At 38.3% G+C, this 24,751-nt stretch overlaps 1 protein-coding gene and 1 pseudogene across 1 annotated transcript in view; both read right to left on the reverse strand.

Annotated features, from left to right (window-relative positions):
- DLG2 (discs large MAGUK scaffold protein 2) overlaps window positions 1-24,751 on the reverse strand; it is a 2,228,225-nt gene that overhangs the window by 1,564,588 nt on the left and 638,886 nt on the right. The gene's annotated exons all lie outside the window — the stretch shown is intronic.
- Window positions 16,772-17,942, reverse strand: LOC106993427 (heterogeneous nuclear ribonucleoproteins C1/C2 pseudogene; annotated as a pseudogene).

Raw genomic sequence — 24,751 nt, forward strand, 5'->3', positions numbered from 1 at the left:
CATAGTTCCTGAAGACATCCTTTGTACAAAGGTAAGTTTCCCAAGAATCCCAGCAATTTTTAAAATAAATCCAACTCAAAGTATTCAGACTATGAGCCTAACCATTGTTTTCAGGAGTGTAGGCAGTAAGTACAAGCTAGAGTACCGATAGTAAAAAAATTCAACCTTTGGTGGAACAGAGTCAAAACATATAGTACAAAGATCAATGCCATCTGAAATATGTGAATGCTTAGAAATGTGATTATCAGTAAAATGAAATTTATACTCCGCTTTCTATACTATAATAGCAACTAGTAAAATCATCCTATGCCTTTGATTGACACAAGATAATGTCTTTCCCTCTTTAAAGGAAATTGTAAAAACATTCTTTCCAGTCTACATCCAATAAGATAAGGCACTCTGATGATATATTTTAAGTTCTAGTAATAAAAGGATGTGTCAGCATCCTTACCACCTAAAGACCATAAATAGCACAGTTTGTTCAGCCTCCTGAAAGATGTTCTCAGAGTTCAGACCCAATTCTATTAAGCACTAGTCCCAACCCAATTTATGTATGATTAGAAGATACACATGTCCTTGGATGGTTCTCTCTATAAAACATTCTAGTAGGCTGGTAAAGATAGCTCTACACTGTACCTTTTCTTCTAATATTATTACTTTTTCTCTTCCACCTGCATTATCCAAAGGGACAGTGATTTAGGTTACATGTATGATGAATTCTCTGAAGATCTAACACTGACTCAAGTGGATGCTCCAGAATTCATCCTAGAACTTGACCTAGAGATCTGTTTTGCTTGGTGTTTCACTTATGGGCTTCCTTAAAGTCCAAACTTACAAAATAATTTAAAGTCACATTGAAAGAAAAAAAAAAAGGATGCTAATTGCTTCTGGTTTCCACAGCAAAACAAAAACCATCCACTCACCTTTTATTGACAAGTGATATATTGAGAATAAGAGATATTTTCTCAAGCAGTTTGCCTGATAAAGAAATTTTAGAATTAGAAAACTTAGTTTTAGAATTACAAAAAGATTTTACTTCACCTCAGCAGGGGCACTGGTGGAATTTCAGACAAGAGAGAGATTCATTGTATAAATCTGTCCCACCCATTTGAAGACTATTCATTTTTTCCTGGAAGTTTTTCACTAACTGCCAATATGCCCTCAGTCATGTGACAAACAAAAAATTCTCACCAACACTTACAAACAAGCCTTGAGCATTGTAACACCCTTGAGTTGAGAACCACAAAAACTACTTCATTCTGCAATGAATAGACTTCAAAATAAAATGCTTTGCTAGAGGATACAAAGACAGTAACTGTCAGAATTGGGACTATTTAGTGCTTTTTCCATAAGAACACACCTGCCTCTGAGAAAAACATACAATAAAAACGAGACCAATTTTCCTCATTTTCTCCATGGAAAGCTAGTTGATAACATCATCAAATAATTAGAGTGGAGAATGATGTAATCTATCTAAGTCATTGGCACTATATAGAAATATAATGCAAATAAGAAACAATCTTCCAAAACTGACAAAAATATTTGACTGCTTCCAGCAACCTATTTAACACTTAGTCAAGAGTGCACTGAAAAGAGCGAAAGAGTAAGTAAATATAGATAAGAATACTTTCTTTGACTTCGACTGACTGTACGACCTTAAATTATACTATTTATATATTCTCTCCAGGCCTCAGTTTCTCCAAATGTAAAATAATGCATTTGAGTTAAATTATTAATGATTTCCTATATGAGAAATTTTTCACTTCATGGTTTTCAAACAGATTTCACTTAATGCAGTTCAAGTTTATTTTACATTATGCAAAGATAGGTAAGAGAATTCCAGTCCCTTATAAGACTCCTCCATTTATACAGTTTTATTCTACTATAGACAGGGAGTGGAGTTTTCTGGGTAATCAATAAGCTGGCAAACAAAAGAATACATCATATATTACCAATAGTATAATTTATTCCTTCAGCAAACATTTACTATTGAGTATCCTTTTTACTATTTTAGGTTCTAGAGGCACATATGAATTACTTGTTTTCCCTGATTTCAAGGAAAGCATAACCTGGTCAACAAGTTAGGTATATAAACAGATCATTAAAATACATTGTGGGCCAGGCGTGGTGGCTCACGCCTGTAATCCCAGCACTTTAGGAGGCCAAGGCAGGTGATCACCTGAGGTTGGGAGTTTGAGACCAGCTTGACCAACACAGAGAAACTCCATCTCTATTAAAAATACAAAATTAGCCAGGTGTGGTGGCACAAGCCTGTAGTCCCAGCTATGTGGGAGGCTGAGGCAGGAGAATCACTTGAACCTGGGAGGCAGAGGTTGCAGTGAGCTGAGATCGCACCATTGCACTACAGCCTAGGCAACAAAAGCAAAACTCTGTCTCAAAACAAAAACAAAAACAAAAACACACAATGTGATAGGCATTATAATTACAAATATAATTATTAGACAAAGCAATGAATTGCATTTACCATTATAGTGGTAATACAAATAAATTTAAAAAATGATTTGCTGATTAAACAAATAGATTAATCATTGCTTTTGGGTTTATTGTTATGGATATAAAATATTAAAAGACCATAGAAAGAAGGATATTCTAATTAATATAGGACTCCAGTTACTAAAATATCAAATGAGTATTTTTTCCCGACTATTTTGCTAAAGTGATTTTAAGAAAATGAATGGATTTTGGAGTATAAAAAAATTAGTTTCAGTTCCAGCACTGACACTTAGATATTAGGTGGCTTTTAGACAAATTTTATCACCCTTAGAGCCTGTGTCATCATTTGTAAAATTAAGAGAATTGTTGTAAGCAATACATAAGGTAATACATATAAAGTGACAAGTTCATAGAAGGTCTTTTACCAATATTAAATATCTTCTCATTTTCAGTGGGGAAAAATTTAATGTCATGTACCTGCCTTCAGAGATAGTATTTTATATCAAATTGTATTTTCCAAAAATAGTTGCAATATTTTTTGTTCCACATGCTCTTGCTAAAGTTTGTCATCCCTGTTGAGATGTAGAGTGTATGAATCCTTCCCTTGAACCTTTTGTAGCACTTGCAGTAGCCTTTGTGACGACTTGCCTCAATTAATAGAGTTTGGCAGAAGTTGTGTTATATTTCTTTCAAGATAGTCTCAAAAGGAGATGTAGCTTCTCTCTGACTCCCTCTTTCTTGAACTATGTATATTTGGACCCTCAGATAACATTAAGACTTCTGGTTGCTCTGAAGTAGCCACGGTGGAAGAATTTCATGGAGAAACCATACAAAGATAGAGCAAAGATGCCCCAACTAGAAAGATAAATAATCATTTTGTGATTCTTGGCTAAAAAGTACATTCAAAACCCTAAGTGTCCTCACTGTTACTAATGTCCTAAATCAGAGCATATGATAAAAACAGGAGAAAACAAATTATCAGCTCCTGTTCCCTGATGATTTGAAAAGTATGAGTGCAATTGTTCTAAATAATAAATAACAGGCACAAGTAAACATCTAGCTCATGAAATCAAAATCTTCAAATACAGAAGGAAAGAAATGCCCATAAGAGAAGATAAAATTTTTGAAAGTTAATTTACTGGAGGGGCGGAACAAGATGGCCGAATAGGAGCAGCTCCAGTCTCCAACTCCCAGCGCAAGCGACACAGAAGACCGGTGATTTCTGCATTTTCAACTGAGGTACTGGGTTCATCTCACTGGGGAGTGCCGGACGATCGGTGCTGGTCAGCTGCTGCAGCCCGACCAGCGAGAGCTGAAGCAGGGCGAGGCATTGCCTCACCTGGGAAGCGCAAGGGGGAAGGGAGTCCCTTTTCCTAACCAGGGGAACTGAGACACACAACACCTGGAAAATCGGGTAACTCCCACCCCAATACTGTGCTTTAAGCAAACAGGCACACCAGGAGATCATATCCCACACCTGGCCGGGAGGGTCCCACACCCACGGAGCCTCCCTCATTGCTAGCGCAGCAGTCTGTGATCTACCGGCAAGGCAGCAGCGAGGCTGGGGGAGGGGCGCCCGCCATTGCTGAGGCTTAAGTAGGTAAACAAAGCTGCTGGGAAGCTCGAACTGGGTGGGGCTCACAGCAGCTCAAGGAAACCTGCCTGTCTCTGTAGACTCCACCTCTGGGGACAGGGCATAGTAAACTAAACAAATGCAGCAGACACCTCTGCAGACGCAAACGACTCTGTCTGACAGCTTTGAAGAGAGCAGTGGATCTCCCAACGCAGAGTATGAGATCTGAGAAGGGACAGACTGTCTGCTCAAGTGGGTCCCTGACCCATGAGTAGCCTAACTGGGAGACATCCCCCACTAGGGGCAGTCTGACACCCCACACCTCACAGGGAGGAGTACACCCCTGAGAGGAAGCTTCCAAAGCAAGAATCAGACAGGTACACTCGCTGTTCAGAAATATTCTATCTTCTGCAGCCTCTGCTGCTGATACCCAGGCAAACAGGGTCTGGAGTGGACCTCAAGCAATCTCCAACAGACCTACAGCTGAGGGTCCTGACTGTTAGAAGGAAAACTATCAAACAGGAAGGACACCTACACCAAAACCCCATCAGTACATAACCATCATCAAAGACCAGAGGCAGATAAAAACCACAAAGATGGGGAAAAAGCAGGGCAGAAAAGCTGGAAATTCAAAAAATAAGAGCGCATCTCCCCCGGCAAAGGAGCGCAGCTCATCGCCAGCAACGGATCAAAGCTGGACGGAGAATGACTTTGACGAGATGAGAGAAGAAGGCTTCAGTCCATCAAATTTCTCAGAGCTAAAGGAGGAATTACGTACCCAGCGCAAAGAAACTAAAAATCTTGAAAAAAAAGTGGAAGAATTGATGGCTAGAGTAATTAATGCAGAGAAGGTCCTAAACGAAATGAAAGAGATGAAAACCATGACACGAGAAATACGTGACAAATGCACAAGCTTCAGTAACCGACTCGATCAACTGGAAGAAAGAGTATCTGCGATTGAGGATCAAATGAATGAAATGAAGCGAGAAGAGAAACCAAAAGAAAAAAGAAGAAAAAGAAATGAACAAAGCCTGCAAGAAGTATGGGATTAGGTAAAAAGACCAAATCTACGTCTGATTGGGGTGCCTGAAAGTGAGGGGGAAAATGGAACCAAGTTGGAAAACACTCTTCAGGATATCACCCAGGAGAACTTCCCCAACCTAGTAGGGCAGGCCAACATTCAAATTCAGGAAATACAGAGAACGCCACAAAGATACTCCTCGAGAAGAGCAACTCCAAGACACATAATTGCCAGATTCACCAAAGTTGAAATGAAGGAAAAAATCTTAAGGGCAGCCAGAGAGAAAGGTCGGGTTACCCACAAAGGGAAGCCCATCAGACTAACAGCAGATCTCTCAGCAGAAACTCTACAAGCCAGAAGAGAGTGGGGGCCAATATTCAACATTCTTAAAGAAAAGAATTTTAAACCCAGAATTTCATATCCAGCCAAACTAAGTTTCATAAGTGAAGGAGAAATAAAATCCTTTACAGATAAGCAAATGCTTAGAGATTTTGTGGCCACTAGGCCTGCCTTACAAGAGACCCTGAAGGAAGCACTAAACATGGAAAGGAACAACCGGTACCAGCCATTGCAAAAACATGCCAAAATGTAAAGACCATTGAGGCTAGGAAGAAACTGCATCAACTAACGAGCAAAATAACCAGTGAATATCATAATGGCAGGATCAAGTTCACACATAACAATCTTAACCTTAAATGTAAATGGACTAAATGCTCCAATTAAAAGACACAGACTGGCAAACTGGAAAAAGAGTCAAGACCCATCAGTCTGCTGTATTCAGGAGACCCATCTCACATGCAGAGACATACATAGGCTCAAAATAAAGAGATGGAGGAAGATTTACCAAGCAAATGGAGAACAAAAAAAAGCAGGGGTTGCAATACTAGTCTCTGATAAAACAGACTTTAAACCATCAAAGATCAAAAGAGACAAAGAAGGCCATTACATAATGGTAAAGGGATCAATTCAACAGGAAGAGCTAACTATCCTAAATATATATGCACCCAATACAGGAGCACCCAGATTCATAAAGCAAGTCCTTAGAGACTTACAAAGAGACTTAGACTCCCATACAATAATAATGGGAGACTTCAACACTCCACTGTCAGCATTAGACAGATCAACGAGACAGAAAGTTAACAAGGATATCCAGGAATTGAACTCATCTCTGCAGCAAGCAGACCTAATAGACATCTATAGAACCCTCCACCCCAAATCAACAGAATATACATTCTTCTCAGCACCACATCGTACTTACTCCAAAATTGACCACGTAATTGGAAGTAAAGCACTCCTCAGCAAATGTACAAGAACAGAAATTATAACAAACTGTCTCTCAGACCACAGTGCAATCAAACTAGAACTCAGGACTAAGAAACTCAATCAAAACCGCTCAAATACATGGAAACTGAACAACATGCTCCTGAATGACTACTGGGTACATAACGAAATGAGGCAGAAATAAAGATGTTCTTTGAAACCAATGAGAACAAAGATACAACATACCAGAATCTCTGGGACACATTTAAAGCAGTGTGTAGAGGGAAATTTATAGCACTAAATGCCAACAAGAGAAAGGAGGAAAGATCTAAAATTGACACTCTAACATTGCAATTAAATGAACTAGAGAAGCAAGAGCAAACACATTCGAAAGCTAGCAGAAGGCAAGAAATAACTAAGATCAGAGCAGAACTGAAGGAGATAGAGACACAAAAAACCCTCCAAAAATCAATGAATCCAGGAGTTGGTTTTTTGAAAAGATCAACAAAATTGACAGACCACTAACAAGACTAATAAAGAAGAAAAGAGAGAAGAATCAAATAGACGCAATAAAAAATGATAAAGGGGATATCACCACCGACCCCACAGAAATAAAAACTACCATCAGAGAATACTATAAACACCCCTATGCAAAGAAACTGGAAAATCTAGAAGAAATGGATAATTTCCTGGACACTTACACTCTTCCAAGACTAAACCAGGAAGAAGTTGAATCCCTGAATAGACCAATAGCAGGCTCTGAAATTGAGGCAATAATTAATAGCCTACCAACCAAAAAAAGTCCAGGACCAGATGGATTCACAGCTGAATTCTACCAGAGGTACAAGGAGGAGTTGGTACCATTCCTTCTGAAACTATTCCAATCAATAGAAAAAGAGGGAATCCTCCCTAACTCATTTTATGAGGCCAACATCATCCTGATACCAAAGCCTGGCAGAGACACAACAAAAAAAGAGAATTTTAGACCAATATCCCTGATGAACATCGATGCAAAAATCCTCAATAAAATACTGGCAAACCGGATTCAGTAACACATCAAAAAGCTTATCCACCATGATCAAGTGGGCTTCATCCCTGGGATGCAAGGCTGGTTCAACATTCGCAAATCAATAAACATAATCCAGCATATAAACAGAACCAAAGACAAGAACCACATGATTATCTCAATTGATGCAGAAAAGGCTTTTGACAAAATTCAACAGCCCTTCATGCTAAAAACGCTCAATAAATTCGGTATTGATGGAACGTACCTCAAAATAATAAGAGCTATTTATGACAAACCCACAGCCAATATCATCCTGAATGGGCAAAAACTGGAAAAATTCCCTTTGAAAACTGGCACAAGACGGGATGCCCTCTCTCACCACTCCTATTCAACATAGTGTTGGAAGTTCTGGCTAGGGCAATCAGGCAAGAGAAAGAAATCAAGGGTATTCAGTTAGGAAAAGAAGAAGTCAAATTGTCCCTGTTTGCAGATGACATGATTGTATATTTAGAAAACCCCATCATCTCAGCCCACAATCTCCTTAAGCTGATAAGCAACTTCAGCAAAGTCTCAGGATACAAAATTAATGTGCAAAAATCACAAGCATTCTTATACAGCAGTAACAGACAAACAGAGAGCCAAATCAGGAATGAACTTCCATTCACAATTGCTTCAAAGAGAATAAAATACCTAGGAATCCAACTTACAAGGGATGTAAAGGACCTCTTCAAGAAGAACTACAAACCACTGCTCAGTGAAATAAAAGAGGACACAAACAAATGGAAGAACATACCATGCTCATGGATAGGAAGAATCAATATCGTGAAAATGGCCATACTGCCCAAGGTAATTTATAGATTCAATGCCATCCCCATCAAGCTACCAATGAGTTTCTTCACAGAATTGGAAAAAACTGCTTTAAAGTTCATATGGAACCAAAAAAGAGCCCGCATCTCCAAGACAATCCTAAGTCAAAAGACAAAGCTGGAGGCATCACGCTACCTGACTTCAAACTATACTACAAGGCTACAATAACCAAAATAGCATGGTACTGGTACCAAAACAGAGATATAGACCAATGGAACAGAACAGAGTCCTCAGAAATAATACCACACACCTACAGCCATTTGATCTTTGACAAACCTGAGAGAAACAAGAAATGGGGAAAGGATTCCCTATTTAATAAATGGTGCTGGGAAAATTGGCTAGCCATAAGTAGAAAGCTGAAACTGGATCCTTTCCTTACTCCTTATACGAAAATTAATTCAAGATGGATTAGAGACTTAAATGTTAGACCTAATACCATAAAAATCCTAGAGGAAAACCTAGGTAGTACCATTGAGGACATAGGCATGGGCAAGGACTTCATGTCTAAAACACCAAAAGCAACGGCAGCAAAAGCCAAAATTGACAAATGGGATCTCATTAAACTAAAGAGCTTCTGCACAGCAAAAGAAACTACCATCAGAGTGAACAGGCAACCTACAGAATGGGAGAAAATTTTTGCAATCTACTCATCTGACAAAGGGCTAATATCCAGAACCTACAAAGAACTCAAACAAATTTACAAGAAAAAAACAAACAACCCCATCGAAAAGTGGGCAAAGGATATGAACAGACATTTCTCAAAAGAAGACATTCATACAGCCAACAGACACATGAAAAAATGCTCATCATCACTGGCCATCAGAGAAATGCAAATCAAAACCACAATGAGATACCATCTCACACCAGTTAGAATGGCGATCATTAAAAAGTCAGGAAACAACAGGTGCTGGAGAGGATGTGGAGAAGTAGGAACACTTTTACACTGTTGGTGGGATTGTAAACTAGTTCAACCATTATGGAAAACAGTATGGCGATTCCTCAAGGATCTAGAACTAGATGTACCATATGACCCAGCCATCCCATTACTGGGTATATACCCAAAGGATTATAATTCATGCTGCTATAAAGACACATGCACACGTATGTTGATTGCAGCACTATTCACAATAGCAAAGACTTGGAATCAACCCAAATGTCCATCAGTGACAGATTGGATTAAGAAAATGTGGCACATATACACCATGGAATACTATGCAGCCATCAAAAAGGATGAGTTTGAGTCCTTTGTAGGGACTTGGATGCAGCTGGAATCCATCATTCTTAGCAAACTATCACAAGAACAGAAAACCAAACACCGCATGTTCTCACTCATAGGTGGGAACTGAACAATGAGATCACTCGGACTCAGGAAGGGGAACATCACACACCGGGGCCTATCATGGGGAGGGGGGAGGGGGGAGGGGGGAGGGATTGCATTGGGAGTTATACCTGATGTAAATGACGAGTTGATGGGTGCAGCACAGCAATATGGCACAAGTATACATATGTAACAAACCTGCACGTTATGCACATGTACCCTACAACTTAAAGTATAATAATAATAAATAAATTTAAAAAAAAAAAGAAAGTTAATTTACTAAGTATATTCTTTGTAGCTGTTTTGACAAATTGCATGTAATATTCTTTTACAAATCTAGTGAAAAAAATCTATCCTAATATGAAATATTGGCAGATGACATTCATGCAAGCAGCAGCTAGGGATTATAGGAAAGTGATTTTTTTTAAGGTGCCTGTTATTATGCTATCAAAGGCTTAAAATATTAGAATGAGTGATTTTTCTTTAAAAGACTTTGTTTGGTAAGAATACATAATATGTTTCTTCATCTGTATGTAATGTTAGCACTTCATTACTAAATTAATTTGTATATGAACATCTAGATTCTCCTCAAAAGAGAGGATTCTAATATCAAGAAATCTAGATTCTTACGGTAAAACAAACAAAGACATCAACAATAAGAATAGATTGGTACTATAAGTTATAAGCTTAAGAGCTAGGCTTGGTTTAAATTATGGCTTCACTCAAATCCAGCTGCGTAGCCTTGGGCAAACTGCTTAACTTTTCTGAGTCTTAAATTCTACTTATGTAAAAGCAGTGAAACAATACATTTACCCAGAGGGTTGTTGTAAAGAATAAATGAAACAAGATATGCAAAGTTCTTATCACAGGACATAGTACATATTTGGTGCTCAATATGTTTTAGTTCCTTGTAATTCTTCCTTATATATGCAGTTTTTAATTTAGAAAAGAGTAGGTATTGCTTAAGGATGACTTGCTTTCATCAGAAACTATACCAGTGCACTAAACAGATGGAAAGAAAAATCATCTTTATAGCTTCACCCCCTAATATCTCACTTCAATCCCTCTCCTCAGCTCTTTACTATAGAGGGAGGGTTACATTCATCCCTTTCTCCTCCATATTTCTGGCTCTGCCCATGGTAAGGTAGCTATTTCTACCCAGCAATAAATAGTACAGTATTGACTTGCTTTTTTTCTTTGGTTTTAACCCTCTAGAAGGAAGATAACTGGTAAGTAAAATGGTTCATACTTCAAAGCCCCACTCTGACCTAACACACATCAGCTCCACATACCTCCTTTGGTACACCCCAAACCTGTATTGGTTCTATAAATGATCCTCTCTACCTGTCTAGGGTACCTGTCTTGGGCACCTTATGTCTCTGGAGAAAATCAAATTACTTCAGCAATTGGTAATTGCACCAGATTTATGATCTCCAAGCTCTGTGGGGCCCTTCACTACTGCTGAGTTATCCCGAGTCTTCTATCACCACCCTTTTGTATCTCTTAGCAGATTATGGTCTCTTGAAGTTATCAGACAGTTTTCGACTTCCATACTATCTACAGAACTATTTATACCTGTACTTGTATTTTAATCCTCCCCTCTTGACTCAGAATAATGGTGTCTCTTATGTTCATTAAGGGCAGCTAAGTCACCAAGAGCACTGAAATGAATACTTGAAAATTTACAGAAGTAGTAGATGCCAAAATTGTGTGCGATTGACATGGCTTTTCAAACTGAGTATCTCTCTTTGTAACATGTTCCATTTGGTCTTTGGAAAATTCTTAATTGTATGCTGCACATACATTCATTTGCTGTCTTTTCAGTTAAGTTTATACTTCTAAACACACTGTTTGTAGTCTAAAATTTAACACATTAGTTTATGCTCTAGTCCAACATTTTATTCTTTAATTATAAGAGACCACCTAATGAAAATATATTTCTTTCAGTAGATTAGCCTGTGTTTTTTTTAAATAACAAAACAAAAAACAAGCCACCTAGCTTTCCTAGCTGTGACAGATGTCTGTTTTCAAAAAAATAATCTTAAATAAACTACCAGTTTTTCATAACTGAGTGCATTAATTACTTCACCTTAAAATGTGTATAAGATAATGCCTTAAATTCACGGGCAAAAAGAGCAAATGCTTGAAAAAGATTAAAAGAACACAATTTACAGATATTGGCAAAAACTTAGAACTCCAGCTTCTATGAACTTTCCCAAATAAATCTACAAATCTCATAATACAGTGCCTGCTACTGAGAAAGTATATACTCAGTAAACCATAGCTATTTATCTTCTGTGTCAAGAATTGTTTCCACAATTTGAATCAAGTGTTATATGGAACTTTGTACCACGATTTTATCTCTTAATAATCTTAAATACAAACTCTTATAATACTTTATGGTAACTTATCTCATAGAAATTACAGAATGGAAATCAATGTTATCTCTGATTCTATGAAATGAACTAGATTTATGAATTGGGAGCAGCACCCAAACAACATAATGACTACTACAAAAAAAAAAAAGTCAATATTTTGAAAACTAGTTTTATTACAAATGAAGTAATTTTTCAAAATTTAAAAAGGTTAAAATAGAAATTTTTAAAAACTGTAGATAAAAATGTCATTTTCAAATCCCCATGTTGTTCTTACTGAAATTAACTAAGGGTAATTTAATATAATAATATTGTCACTGAAGTTTTAATAATCAAAACTCTAACAGTTGAGAAAATAAATTGTGTGTATGTTTCAATTTTGCACCTATGTTATTATCAGCCTCAGGTAGTAAGCTTTACTCAGGATAGCAATCCATCAATAATGCATCCTGAATATTTACTAAATTACTATATTATTTGACCTCAATCTCCTATCTTAATAGTTCTTCACTCCTTTTTCAACTCCTATCCTTTAACCTCACAGAGCTATCCACCACTTTAATTTTTTTATTTTTTCTCAGTTTACTGGTCCCTTTTCATCTTGTTCTTTAGCCAGCTTGAAACTAATGACTGTTCATTTGAACTATTTGCTCACCAATGTCTTTGATTTCTTATAGTGCAATTCTTCAGGTGCAACTCTTCAGCAAAATCCAAATCCAAATCCCAGATAAATACTGCATCTGGTCTCTCAACTCACACCTAGGGAATGAAGCTCTGTGAGAAAGGAACTCACACACACTAAGAGCAACTTCTAAGTAGTCAGTTTCCACACTCAGCTAGTCACTGTCCTTTAATCAACTTCCCCTCTCATTTCTCTCAAAAAACTTCTCAATCATCACCATCTGCCTCCAAGTCCTTAGTTGCCTTTAGCTCCTCATTTTGACAGGTTAGATAGCCCTCAGTCTCCTAATAAAATTGAGTTCATTAGGTGTGTTCTCCCTGCACAGTTATACCACAGCCAGACCTAGAAAGCAAACCCACAGTCACAGCCATCCTCACCCTGTGCCTTTTTCCTACTCTCTTCAGTTCTGCTCTCCCATCTATAGCAGAGGTTGGCAAACCTGTGGGTCAAATCTGGCTTGCTACATGTTATCATAAACAAAATTCTTATCAAAAACAGCCATGTCCATTTGTTTATATATTTTCTGTGGCTGCTTCAATGCTACAAGGGCAGAATTGGGTAGTTGGGTAGTTGCTACAGATATCTTATGGTCCTCAAAACTTAAAATATTTACTAGCTAGCCCTTTACTGGAAAAGTTTCCTGATCTCTGATTTATATCCTTGACATCCTCCTCTTTCCTAAATCTTTTCCTTCAGCCTGAAAATATAGTCAACTATGTTCTAGTCTGAAAATGTTAGTTTAGGGTGTTTTGGTTTTTTGTTTTGTTTTGCTCCAACTCTCTCCAGGTGTATACCAATTTCTCTCTAGCATTCCTCATAAAACTTGTCCAGGGAGTATGTCATATTCTCTTTATCCACTTTTTTTTTTTTCATTTCTTTTTTCCTGTAACCTGATTTTTGCCCTACTACTTTGTTGAAATTTGCTCATATTAAAATTAATGATGAGCTTCTATCTGTCAAAGTTAAATTTTAAATGTCTAATCCTAAACTAATTGACTCATTTTTAGGCACACTCCCCTTAAAACTCTGTCATCCAGCATTCTTAGCAAAGAGCACATAGCAGGATCATTTCTAGAGGCTTCCAACTTTATGCTGTCACTAACCGGAATTACTCTTAATTATTATGTTATTATTATACTCTTAATGTTATTATACTCTTAATATATTATTATACTCTTAATAATTATATGAAGTTGTTGCTTCAGATATAAGGGATTAATTTTACTACTCCAGTCTGAGAAAACTAATCAAGTCACCACAATATTGTAGTAAATGGGAGAAGAAAAGCTACTGGAGATATCAGTTAATACACAACCTCAACCCTCACCATATAGGATGCAAACAAACACTTGCCCTTGAAGAACACATTCGCCCCAATTACCCTTCCTTCTCTCTCTTCTAGGGTCATCACCATCATCTATTCACTAGCGAAAACTGACCAAAAGATGTCCAAGACACCTTGGAGTGCAAGGCTTTCTCAGTTATCTCCTAAAGTGAAGAATAACAACCACATAAGGAACACAGGGCCTTTATTTCTCTTGGAAAATTGACATTTCTATGGACTAATGATAAAAATGTTTCTGGAAAATGTGTGTGATACCCTTTTAGAGATGCAGATGATTAATCACAATTTTAACTTCTTATAATGATGATTGGCACAGGATAAGCAAATAGAAATCAAATGTAGAAACCAATAACACATGTTCACTTATTTAATATGGAACTTCCATATTCTTGAATATAAACCAGCACATTAATGAGCAAAAGTATAATAAAATTGAAAGAACATAATCAGCTTTCTTTTAGGGTAGGAAGACAGCTAGTTAGGATTCTTCCTCACTTATCAATTACAAGAGCCATGAAACTAACAAGAAGAAACAAATATGCAAAATCACTGATAATTGCAGTCAACATTTTACAAGTACCTGGAAGGGGGAAAAAAAACCCTTTTTAGTTCTGTTGTGGTAGGGATGAATTAACTGTCTCTATCTGACATCTTTTTTGATTTTTAAAACTAAATAAAATCAGTTAGAAAGCTAGTGGAAAGACACATATGTTGACTTCTACTCTGTATCCCTATCAAGGATTCATGGGATCTTTGCCTCTAAGTAAAGCAGCATAGCAGCCATGGATCTCACATGGGAAAGTTCTTCCAGATTAGAACAGAGATATCCCTTTCTCATACCTCTACCTCACACTCTCTCGTCCCACAAAATCTCAATTTTGGGAAGGACTTTAATATTGATGCTCTGATGTCCCACCTAAGTACAATTAAGATGTAAAGGTTGTAATAATACAATTAATAAGGTAGATGTAATAAACATGAATGAAAACTTTTATTCCATAGAAAATATACCTTTTTTTCCCCTCCAAATTCCTAGTTTAATAAGGACTTTTTATTTTGAGGAAAAGAGGTCCCAAACATCAAGCTGTTCACAAAAATAACCCACAGTATCAACTTTAGAAAACAAATATTAAGACTGTAACACTATTTTTCTAGAGGATGCATTTGACATGCTAACTCTCATTCACAAAAATACATTGTTACATTTGTGTTGAACCTCCCCACACATCACACTTATGTGGGGGTGTAACACACATACTTGTAACTCATAGCTGCTTTCAGGAGCTACTCAACTAAATGAGATTGCCTTTGCGGTTAGGGAAGCAGCTATTGAACTTACGTATGAATGGAAAGAACTGTACTCCCTGCATAACAAGAGATTATTCTGGAGACAGTTGATGAAAACTATACATCCTTTTTATTGTTAAGTCATAAAGATGTATCAAAATTAAAAGCAAAAATTGCATTCTTAACAAAACTAGTAGGAGAATCAAAGGAAGTGAAAATGGGAATAGGCGCAGGGCAATAAGAGTTAATGAACATGGGAAGGACAAGGATGAGGAGAACAGTGAGCCTGTGCTGAAGATACTAGGAGAGTGTGTGTCCGGAATTGGTGGGTTCTTGGTCTTGGTGACTTCAAGAATGAAGCCGCGAACCCTCGTGGTGAGTGTTACACTTCTTAAAGATGGTGTGTGTGGAGTTTGCTCCTTCAGCTGTTCAGACATGTCTGGAGTTTCTTCCTTCTGGTGAGTTCTTGGTCTTGCTGACTTCAGGAGTAAAGCTGCAGACCTTCACGGTGAATGTTACAGCTCTTAAGGCGGTGAGTCTGGAGTTGTTCATACCTCCCAGTGGGTTTGTGATCTCGCTGGCTTCAGGATTGAAGCTGCAGACCTTTGCCATGAGGGTTACAGCTCATACAGTGGGCATGGACCCAAAGAGTGAGCAGCAGCAAGATTTAGTGCAAGGAGTGAAAGAACAAGATTTCCACAGCGTGGAAGGGGACCCAAGCGGGTTGCCACCACTGGTTCAGGCAGCCTGCTTTTATTCCCTTATCTCACCCCACCCACATCCTGCTAATTGATCCATTTTACACATTGCTGATTGGTCCGTTTTGACAGGGTGCTGATTGGTGCGTGTACAATCCCTGTGCTAGACACAGAGTGCCGCTAGACACAAAAGTTCTGCAAGTCCCCACTAGATTAGCTAGACACAGAGCACTGATTGGTACTTTCACAAACCTTGAGCTAGACACAGGGTGCTCATTGGTACCTTCACAATCCTCCAGCTAGACACAAAGTGCTGATTGGCACATTTATAATCCTCCAGCTAGACATAAACGCTGTAGGAGTCCCCACCAGATTAGCTAGATACACAGTGCTCATTGGTGCAACCATAAACCCGGAGCTAGACACAGAGTGCTGATTGGTGCATATACAATCCTCCAGCTAGATACAAAAGTTCTCCAAGTCCCCACCTGACTCAGGAGCCTCAGGCATCGCTGGCTGCAGGTCCTGAGGCCAGCCCCATGGGGAGGCAGCTGAGGCCCAGTGAGAATTTGAGTGTGGTGCGGGCGGGCCAGTAGTGCTGGGGGACCCGGTGCACCCTAGGCAGCTGCTTGCCCAGGTGCTAAGCCCCTCACTTCCCGGGGCCAGTGGTGCCCACCGCTGCTCTGAGTGCAGGGCCCGCCAAGTCCACGCCCACCCGAACTCACTCACGCCGGCCAGCTAGTGCAGCCGGCAGCCCCAGTTCCCGCCCACGCCTCTGCCTCCACACCTCCCAGCAAGCAGAGGCAGCCGGCTCTGCCTCGGGCAGCCCAGACAGGGGCTCCCACAGTGCAGCAGCGGGCTGAAGGCTCCTCAAGCGAGGCCAGAGGGGACGCCAAGGCGGAGGAGGCACCAAGAGCGAGCGAGGGCTGCCAGCACGCTGTCAGCTCTCAAGAGGATCTGGTGAAAAATTTGATCTCAGACAAGTGCCTAGGTAAAGAAATAATGGGATAAAATTTCTAAACCTCACTATGTGCTTCAGAGTCATCCTCACCATTGGCGCTGTCTCCGTCATCCTCTCCTTCCTCGGCCTCTTTTTCTTCATCCTTGATCAACTCCAGCTGGTCATCCCCCCAGTCTTCATTATCATCATCATCCAGTGGGTCCCCCTCCTCAGCAGGGTTATTTGCACCCCCCTCAGACTCCAACTTCAAATTAGTCTCATCTTTCTTCAAGGAGCTGCTGCTCTGCTCCTCTTCTGACTTATTTTTCATCTCTACTGCTTGTTTGCTCAGTTCCTTTTCAATTTTTTCCAGGTTTTCCAGGAGATAATCCATTTTTTGTTTTATCTGGGTCAATTCCTTCTTAACAGCCTGAAGGTCATCTCCTTTCAACTTTCCAGACTTGGAAGATACCCGCTGTCCACTCTTAAAATTGAAGCCACTTTTTTCCCTTCTTGAGGTGTTTCCTGATACACACGGATGTTTCGAGGGCACTACACCTCCAGCAATAAGAGGAGGAGGAGGTACACATGCTGGGTAACTGTACCTCCTATTACAATAATCCCGCTGAAAATCATAGTCCAGGTCAAAAGAAGAGCGGTACATCGCTGCAGATTGTTTCACGCCTGCTTTTCCTCCGTTCAGTTTTGGTGCTGCAGTCAGGTTAATATCTAAAACCTGACCAGCAATCATTCTGCCATCGTCTCCTGCAGCCTGGGCATTTCTCTCATTAACATATTGAATGAAGCAAAGCCCTTATGAACAGAGCAGCCCACAATTTTGCCATACTTCGGAAAGATTGCCTCCACATCAGATTTCTTGACCACAAGAGTGTTGAGATTCCCAGTGAATACACGGGTGTTCATGGAACGAGGATCTGTCTTGTTGGTAACGTTGCTGGCCATTGTGTTTGATGATAGGGTTTCTCAGAAAGCCAAAAATGTAGCTGAAGATCCAAAAAAATCTCATAGGAGTGGGGAGGGAGAAGAGATCTGATTCTGAGTCTCATACTCCTGGGTTCTAGGTGGAGAACCCGACTGCTGCTCTAGGTGGGTATTGCAGCCACAACTGCTCAGTCTTTTTCTCTTCACAAAAAGAAAATATGCCTTCTTTTTAACACATCATGGAACTATACAAAATTTTATCATTTATTATGTCACAAAAAGTAGGTATATATTAAGGGCGAAATTCTCTGACCACAGTGATTTAAAGCTAGAAACTAAAACTAGCCTAAAACTAATGTGTTGGAATAAAACTAAATACATCCTAGCCTTTCAAAAATTGCATAAAAAGGAAATAAAATCGACCACTTAGTCATAAAATAAGAATGTAATATGTTACATTTATGGGACACTTTCAAACATATTCAGAGAGTAATTACTAGACTTAAAGCACTATGGTTATTTCTGAAAGAATAAAAATAAGGTGAGTCTATATATCAAGATATTAGAAAAAAACGCAATCAAAATAAAAATAAAATAGAAAGAATTAAACAGTAAAAAGAAAATCAGAAAATAATTACAGCACAAAAACTAGTAAGAAATAGAACACTTGGTTCTTAAAATAGACAATGAAATAGATGAACTTCTCAGATCTAATGAAGACAAAAATAATATATACGTTGGGACTAAGGAAAAGAATATAACCACAAATACAAAGAAACTATTTTAAAATGGTAAAGGAATTATATATATATATATATATATATATATATATATATATATATGTTACTCTGGATTACCTACAAACATAAACTAGGAACTATAAAACATAAGGAGGATGCTTTGTCACAAAAGCAAAGACTAGGGTTTGTATGCAAGCTATACTGTGTACTAGTTATAGATAAGTTACTCAACTGCTTTGAGCCACATTTTCTTTGTCTGTAAAATAAGAATTGAAAATATCTTTAATAATGTTTTCAGAAGTATTGCTTATGTCATTGTCATCATTGTTGTAATTCTCTTTTCTTCCTCCTCATTATTAATATTCACTACCTTGGAGGAAAACTTGATATGTACCTGAACAAGTTGAAACTTAAAAGCTATTTTTCCAACCAATACTTTAATCCATCCATAAGAACCAGGTGCAATGCATACCATTTACCTTATTACTTATTTTTCCCCAAATGCAAGTATTAGCAACATTCATTGCATCTGAGAATATAAAACCTTAATGACATATCCTCCAAGGGAAAAAACTCTCGCCCAACTTATAAGACTCGCAAGGATTGATTCCACTTAATAATGAATGTAGTGCTCTTAGAGTTATATAATTGTCATTAAACACATAGGTATCAAATTTAAAGAAAACCAAGAAGCAGAGCTAAACAACGTCGATACTAAAAAAATGAAAAGTTAGGAATTTTTTTCTCTCACTTATCAGTAAATCTGAAGGCTTAATATAAGCCTGGAAGATTCTAAAAACAAGAAGGATGCTTTATTTGTATTAGTCCTTAAAAATCTTAGAATGAGTTAAAAATAAAAAACAGTAAAACTGGAGCTCTCAGATTTATGTATGTCCTTAGGCTTTTTCTTACAGTTTTAATGTGGATTATTATTGTCAGAGTAAAGTGAAATGGGAAAGCAAAATGTAAAATTCAATTTGCAACCCCTAACATTTTCTTATTTTAGACCTAAGTAACAGTTATTACCAACTTAAAATTTGTGTAACAGAATCTATCCAGGGAAACAAAAACAAGCCATTTTGGTGCACAATTGCAAAATGCCAAAAAACTAATAACTTTGTTTACTTATCTTCTTGTATTAAGATTTTGACCCATTTTGAATTCATTAATATAAATATTTAAAGCACAAGATAACAGAGAGATTAAATAAATACACAGACAGAATATAGTTTTCTACTCTCAAGAAACTCACAGAAGATTTCAGCGGAAAAGAGAAAAATCAATTATAAAACTATGTAATAAAGGTATACTGTACCTATATATCTATATACTATCTCTATTCTATATATCAGAGGATGTTCTATATAATATATAGGATAGAGATATATTTAAAAACACTAGTAACTTAGCATCAACATATAGATTGCTAAGTGCTTCATTTATATTATTTCATATCCTCACTAAACTCTTGCATGTTAAGAATTATTATGCCCACTTTACAAACATAAAATTGAAGTTTATGGAGTTTGGTAATATAATAAAGCCAAGATTAAGGTATCAACACTCATACCCTTTTGGCTATCCCACTGTTTTTGTTAAATTAAGATAACCCGAGAATTTGTTAAATCCTGAGGTAACAAAATATGTATATATACTCTGTTCTAAGATTCTGGATCTTACCATGTCTTTGTTTCTGCATTTAAAAGTGGATGATAATTAAACTGTCCCCATTAATTTCAGGGGGTTGATGGGAAGATCAAATATGAGACAGTTATTGAAAAGTAGACATACAAAGTTAAGGCATTTATAAAATGAAATGCAGGATTACAGTGATGAAGCTCTTCCTCAGCATTAGAAAGTAGGCCAAGCAACCCAAGAACCAGGAGCTAGTTATAGGGTGGGAAATGTATCTGACGCACATTTTACTTATATAAAATATTTTAAACACGACAACCTTTGTTAAACAACCTCAAGGTAAACGGCAGCAAAACTGTTTTTGTATCTAATTACTGCTAGAGTAACAATTAAAACACAGACCAAGTAGAAAACTGTGTAACTTTTTTCCTCAGAATTCAATCGGCAGAGACTAGAGATTTGCATAAATGCAGGCCCCCAAAGCAACTTTTTCCCTCTGCAGCACATTCCTGAAGCCCAAATGAAATGAATAATTGCGTTGACTCTTCATTGCATGTTGTCTATATAGCCATCATCTTCCTTTAAATGTGCAGAAAAAATAGTACTGCTTGTTAGCAGAGATAAAATCATCTAAGACATTTGTAAGTGCTCTGTTGTCTCTATTCCTATTATAACCCTCTCCATACTGGCTTAAGTTTCATGAACCTACTCCCCTTGGAATTCTGTCCTTTCTGCAAATACCTTTTTCCAAGTTTTGTTTTAGGCTTTCCTAATGTATTTTCAGGTCTCTCGGGTGACATAAATTCAGGTTTCTCAAAATGTCTGCAGAGGGACTAAAGTCATTCCTTCTAAGGGGGAAATGAATTCTGTCAAAACAAATCATACATCAGGAAGTAGATAAATAAGAAAAATTAGATAGTAAAATATTCCATTGATTGGCAAAATAATCCTCATTCATCTCTATTAATTTATTATTTTAAAAATCACCACCATATTTATATATGTGCAATATTAAATGTTATTCTGTCTCAGGCAGATTAGATCCATGTTTAGTTGTGAATGAATGACCACTGAGAAGCACTTTTAAATTAAATGTATTCTATAATTGTAGATAAATTTTCCGTTGTGTCTCACAAGAACACAGATACACACACTCATCATACCATGATAGCACTGCATTTGTGTATATTTGAGTACATGGGGGATGCTAGCAAATTTATTTAACACAGAGGACAACAAACAAATTTCTTCATATTGATGCTTCAATTCAGAATGCGTAATACTATTGACATTTGGCCTCAGGCTCTGACCAGAACTGTTACCATAGAGAAGTGTTGTTGGAATCTGGCTTTCCTGGATGAAATGTTAGACACAATAGCCAAGTGCAGCTTTATATATTAACAGATGCTAATGGGGGTTGTAATTTAGACCAAACCACTTTGATACAATTTGGGAAATTTAGTTCTTCTAAATAAATGATACAACTTTATTGAAAGACACAAAAGATGTCAACATATATCATGTTCTTATATAGGATTACTTAATATAATTAAAATGCCTGTCATCCCAATTTAATATATAAAGTTAATACAATTTTAATTAGAATTGCAAAAAATGTTGGAGAAAATCATTCTAAAATTCATTAGAAGAATAACTGTCTGGTAACTGCAGAGATATTCTGTAAAAGTTGGCTAATAAGAAGGTTTTATCTATTCAGATATTAAATCTTACTTAAATGCTATCTTAACTAAACTAGTATGGTAAAAAATATCAGTGAAACAAAGATTAAAAATAGATTCGCGTGTGTATTAGAACTCAGTATATGATAAACACAACATTCTACTTTAGAGTGCAAAAGATAATAAATGTTTAGATACATATGATTATCTATTTGTTAATACATAAAGTTAGAGACCCTCTTTACATTATATTCAAAATAAATTTCAAGTAACTTAGTGGTCTAAATGTACATAAGACAATAAAGATTTTCAAAAAATTTGAAGATACTTTTGTAAGCTTGATGGTACAGAAGATCTTCTGAAACATAACTTAAAAATCAGAAGCCAAAAAGAAATAAAATACATATTTTTCTATAAGAAAGTTAAAATTTTCAAACAAAAGGCAGCAAAAAACAAGCCAAAATACAAATAATAAACTGGAAGAAAATACTTATCAAAGTTATAGTAGCCAAAAGGTTCTTAAATATGAAGAGTTCTGCAAACTAAAAAGTAAAGAACATATTAGAAAATGGTAACTTAAAAAAGCAAAGAACATGAACAGAAATTTGGTAGTAAAAAAACTGCAAATCCCAACCTCAGTTATAAGGAAGATATGTAAATTAAAATATGAAGACTTTTTCATTCAACAACAATATTAAAAGCATGTTAATACTATCTAGTGTTCTGAGAAATGGTTAGAAATAACAACTTTCACAGAATTTCGTTGGGAATATATATTGTTAAAGCTTTATTGAAGGGTAATATATGAAATATTTTAATATTTAAAATAAGCCTATTCTTTCACCTTATGATTTCACTCTTACAAATTTGCTTTACTGAAATATTTGCCTATGAGTACAGAGCTGTAAGTCTAAGGATGTTCAATACAATACTGCTTCTAATAACAAATGATTATAAATAATACAAATGCTTATTAATAAATGGTTGAGCAAATTACAGTTTGTCCATATTATAAAATAATAGGTGTCAGTCGCTAAAAGAAAGCAGAATTATTGAGCTAGACAGAAGCTCATTATATATTTAAAAGAAATAAAAAAGTTGTAAAGTAGCATATACAGTGTGGTCTTATTTTTGTTGTTGTTGTTGTTGGCTGAAAGTGCATTTAGCAAAGAACTAAGATATAAAACTGTTAAATACACATATGATATACACACACATCAGAAATAATTTGGCAATAAGGTAACACTAGCAATGCCTGGGGGTTGGGTTATTCGATTTTTTTTTTTTTTTTTTTTTTCCTTTTCTTTACTCCTTATCCAGAAGCAGGCGCTATAATTGTCACGGGATCCTTGGGATGTCGATTTGCCAGCCAGAAACCTCTGTGGCAGGCGGCGCCTTCTGCCTGAGTATTGCTCGCGCCCACTGGGCTCGTTCCGCCCACTTGGCCTGGCAGGCTGCACTTGGCTCACACTACTGGCCTGGATCTCACACCTGCCAAGGGGGTGCCCGGCACGGAGTGGCAAAGAGTGTATGAGCCAATGAGCATGGAGTCCGGCCACTGTGCACAGTCAGGCATGCTAGCTGCTGTGGCAAGGCAGACAGCTCCAGGCACCAGCACAAGTGCCAGCTCCATGCAAGGCTGTGATTGGACCAAATGTACCACACACGGCTTCAGCTGCAGGCACCTGCATCTGGATAAAGGGAACACAGTAGCACTGGGAAGCTTGGAGACACTAGGAACCAAAGAGCCTCAAAGAGGGTGTCACAGCCCTGGCTTGGGGAGCCCCTAGGTCTGGGATCCCTGAAGGGCTGCAGTTCTTCTCTCCTTCTCATCACCCATAACGTGGCAAGCTGGGGAGGTGGGTGTTTCAGCCCTGTTTGTGCTGCAGCTCTTTCAGTCCCACCATTTAGCAGGTCCTAAGTTCTTGTCCACATCCAGGAAAAATGAGGTACATGGATAATTTGAGGGTGACTAAGGTGGAGAGGAGACAGAACAGCTTCATTGAGAGACAGAACAGCTCTCAGAAGAGCCCAAGTGAGTAGCTGCTTTCTGCAGGCAGGTTGTCCTGACAAGACAAGGGCACCCGAATTGGGTAGTTCTTTCCCATAGAGGTCTCTGAGGTCTCTGTGAGTCTGGTTGAGTCTGGGGTTTTCATGGGCTTCAGATGGGAGGAAGTGTGTGCGGATTGGTCCATCGGCAGCCATGAGTGCGTCTGGAAAAAGCACCATGAGTTCTCACTGTAAGCCACGGACTGACAGCCTGGCCTCCATGCTTCAGGCCGTTCTTGGCTTGAAGGTGAGGCTTCACGGGGAACCTGCCCCTTTCTGCCCAGGAGCCTGTCTGCTTCCTGCCGCCATTGAGCATGTCGTCCACAGAGCCTGCAGGCCCACATGGAGCCACCTCAGCGCCCCCTCAGCCTCCCTCCCATGCTTATGTGCTCCCAAAGTCCAGAGGCGGGCTGAGGCGGCAGGGGCTGGCCTGTCAGCACCACCCTAAGTGCACGCACATCCAGCTGGGACGTGACAGCGCCCAGGCTCAGCCTCAACTTTGCTCTAAAATCAGAGTGGGGACCGGGAGCAGAGAGAGGCCAGACAGTGGGGACAGGCATTTCTGAGCCTGTGGGGGCCACGGCTGGGGAGGGACACTTCCCAGCCCGAGAGCACAGGGAAACCCAGGTCACTGCTGGGTGGATGCACAGTTGCACCCAGGAGGAGGAGGCCCCCAACCCTTCAACTCTGAAAAGCGCTGGGCTCCTGCCTCTTCCTGGCTCCAACTGGCTCTGTGGAGTGCGCAACCCCAGCTGTGCCTCGCCCACTGCAGCTGGCATCTTCTCAGTGGCGGCTCCAGACAGGCTGCTGCTGCCCTCATAATGTAATATGAAAGTATCAATATTTATCCTTTTAACTTACTAAGGGAAGCAAATACGTT

The sequence above is a fragment of the Macaca mulatta genome, chromosome 14 (assembly GCF_049350105.2).
Source record: "Macaca mulatta isolate MMU2019108-1 chromosome 14, T2T-MMU8v2.0, whole genome shotgun sequence".
In the NCBI taxonomy this organism is placed as follows: domain Eukaryota; kingdom Metazoa; phylum Chordata; class Mammalia; order Primates; family Cercopithecidae; genus Macaca; species Macaca mulatta.